Source organism: Oxyura jamaicensis, unplaced genomic scaffold, assembly GCF_011077185.1.
Source record: "Oxyura jamaicensis isolate SHBP4307 breed ruddy duck unplaced genomic scaffold, BPBGC_Ojam_1.0 oxyUn_random_OJ172, whole genome shotgun sequence".
Lineage (NCBI taxonomy): Eukaryota > Metazoa > Chordata > Aves > Anseriformes > Anatidae > Oxyura > Oxyura jamaicensis.
In genome coordinates this window covers 71035-74340 of record NW_023305695.1, presented here as the reverse complement: position 1 = coordinate 74340, position 3306 = coordinate 71035, and the positions used below count along the sequence as shown (strand labels likewise).

Below are 3306 nucleotides of genomic sequence, written 5' to 3'. Positions count from 1 at the left end.
TACAGCCTTTGGACAAAATTAGAAAAGGGTCAAGTGGAGTTCACAGTCCTAAATTTCAAGGATGCCTTTTTGTGCCTGCCTGTGGCACCTGAAAGCCAGCAACTCTTTGCCATTGAATGAGACAATCCAGGCAGGGGATGAAAATCTCAGCTTGCATGCACTGTGTTACCATAGGGGTTCAAAAGTAACCCCACCATATTCAGCTAGGCGGTACCTCCAGGAGATGCGGTAACAAACATCAGCCCCAAAGGCTGAAATCCTTGCCTTGGGAAGAGCTCTTGAGCTGGCCAAAGGGAGAAGAATTACCATTTGGACAGATGAGAAAGAGGCCTTTGGTATGGTGCATGCACATGGGGCAATTTGGAAGGAGAGAGGACTCAGCATCCTCCAGTCAACACGCAGAAGAGCTACAATTGCCATTTTGCACTGGCAAGGACATCAAACAGGGGATCCTGCTATTGAAAGAAGCAATAGATTGGCTGACACAGAAGCCAAAGGGGCAGCAGAACGGGCATCTGAGAGTCCAATTTTGGCACTAGGACCAGCAACAGAAAACCACGCATTAACCAAAGTCTTAGAAAATGAAGTAGAAGATGCTGAAATTTAAACAAAGTATTTTAAAAAAGTCTCCGGTTCCACGAACCTTTTCCTGAAGTTGTAACCTTGCTTTCTTAGAGCTAAAGAAGGCTCAGCCTAAGAAGCTCACCTCTTCTAGGACCTATGTTCCTTGAAAGCATGTCAGCTGTCATCAGCTGTAACAATGCTCTGCTCTATGGCACCTTAACATTTTCTTGGGCAAAGCTGGCTTTGGCCAGCTTTGTTCATCTTATGTGCATAACTGCCTCAAAACCAAGCTTCCTCGTAAGGTATCTTTTAAGGTCTTTCTGCAACTTTTCAGCCTGAGCAGGATTATGGCTATGATGATAAGATGGATATTAATAGATGCACCCAGCAGAGTATTTGGACATGCAAGCTGTGAAGGAAGAAAAGGTGTTGTTAGAAGGTAAACCATGAGGTCAGGATGTTAAGATTGTATATAATGTTCTTCAAGTCCCATCTATATTGACCTTTTTCCTGATATGAACTGCATCTGTGAGACGACAAGAGCTGGCCTTGACTCAGGCCACTGAAGACATCAACAAGTCACTCCAATACACAGTTATCTCAATATACACTTACTTCAATAACCTGTCCTGGCTAACAAAGCTAGCCGGAGCGCTTGCAAGAATATTTAATGGCGTAGACATAAAACTAAGTGTGTGTGCAGAGACAAATACTAGTTTAATACTGAAAGGTGAGAACTGTGTTCTCCTCCTATGATTAAACTTGATTTGTTTCCTGCCATCTACCTGTTTTCTATTCTCGAGCAGGAGTACTTTCTAGTATTCAGTATTAGCTGCATTTACAAGAGTGCATAAAACTTACAAGATCAAAGAATTCCTGAAGCAGCCTGTGCTTTTCAAAGACAGACAACACTTTGGGAGGAATGAATACATATAGTAGGCACTCCTTACCAAGAGAAGCTAGATCAGAATATTGTGAACTTAAGAGAAATAAATCCATAGCAGTCTGTTGGCCTGAACAGTCCAATGCCAGCTTCTTAGAAAAATCCGTAGCTGGACCAAGATTTTGGACCACCTTTGGTGAAAAAGTTACACAGGAAAGAATTCAAGTAGTGATTGTGCTTCCATAAGAATTGAAGGAATAACAGATTTACTGTTCAATAGCAAAGTATCATAAGCAAGTTTCATTTAAGCAAAATTGTATAGGCATTTCAAAATACCTGCAGAAATTAGTTCATGTTTCACATTCTCTTAGATCATCGTTACAAACAGGTTTAATACTCCCTTCAAAAAAGTTTACACTCTCATACAAATAAACATTTACATAACTCTAACATTTACTAGATACTTTATTTACAATGCCAAAAATAATAAGAAATCATGTTTTAGGTGTACAGTTTCATATATATGTATATATTCAAAGCCTTGGTTGATAATAAATTGAGTCAAAAGATACTTGCACCTTCTTCTCGCTGTCAAGAAAAAAAGGTTTTGCTGTCAAGAAACGCACGCATGTATAAATTAGTGATCATACATGCACAGACACTGAATATTTAAAAATTAACAAATTGCTATAAACAAAAAATAAGAGTTGGTCTGTAGACAATGCAATGTAGACAAAGTCAGAAACATCCAGTCCCTAGGCTCCTTAGATGAATAATTAATGAAATTTGTATACCTTTGTGCTTGACCTTTGGGATCGTCTCTGGAATGCAAAAGCCCTGCACCCAAGGATGGTAACTGTGTTTGAAACACAGATATCCAACCTCCTGTTGGAGATATCAGTTTAAATGCAGCCTGAAGAGCAGGGCCCAACGCGCTGTGTGTTTCTCTTGTATTGGTGAACATATTTGGGAATGCATTCAGTAGATCTTTTATCAGCTGCCAAATAGATGAAGCTGCTTATGAGATTTACAATCTTAAGATTTTCTGCTATTTCTAAAAAGCTGTAGTGTCACGACCAAAATAATGAACAATCAGTACAAAATACTTCAGCTCAGTTTGAACAAATTAGGAAAAACAGTTAGAACTTTTAAAACCACATTGTGTTGAACAAAGTGTAATATTTTTATCATTAAAAAGTAATACTGGAATTACACGTTACATATACTCTTGAATTAAAAGTTTTTTTAAAATATATATATATATATATTGAATATATAACTGCTTCAACGTAGTGATGTATTTTGAGTAGTCAATACCTCTTTGCTTTCATGGAGATTTACAAGTAAACTGTCTGGAACAGATTCTTTTGTGCCTACGAACAAGCTGGAATTCACGCTGCTCTCTCCCCAAGCCTTCAAGGAATTCATAAAATATCCTCCTATTTGCACCTACCTCTCTTCACAGAAAAGTCACTGAGAAGTGAACGAGCTGATGAGTTCAGAAGGGTTTCGGGCCAAATGAAATAGACGGAGTGACCAAATGCCATCCTCTTCAGTAACCAGCATGAATAGGTGTCCTAGGGAGTTACAGCCACTTAGCTGCAGTAGATTCTCTTCATTGGTCTGATTTCAGCTTTGTCAACTGCCTACATTAAGCAAGAGGGCAGAGGAGAGCAGGGAGAAAAGAATTTTTGGAATTATTGTTTTAGACCCATCGAGAATAGGAAATTTCACCACGTTTATAAGCCAGTGCTCCATGGTATGCCAAGAACAGCCTGTGGACCACGCAGAGGAGCCAGAGCCCAAGTCTGTTGCGTACCATATGTACACAGGTCTGGATGGACACACATTTACTAACT

General features: G+C 39.4%; 1 long non-coding RNA gene across 1 annotated transcript; it reads right to left on the bottom strand.

Annotated features, from left to right (window-relative positions):
- Positions 1–885: 885 nt before the first annotated feature.
- On the bottom strand, positions 886–2808 carry LOC118158799. The gene is made up of 4 exons (XR_004746898.1): positions 2765–2808; positions 2242–2444; positions 1515–1638; positions 886–973 (listed from the first exon to the last, which is right to left on the bottom strand). It is a non-coding gene; the product is annotated as an uncharacterized LOC118158799 (long non-coding RNA).
- Positions 2809–3306: the final 498 nt, after the last annotated feature.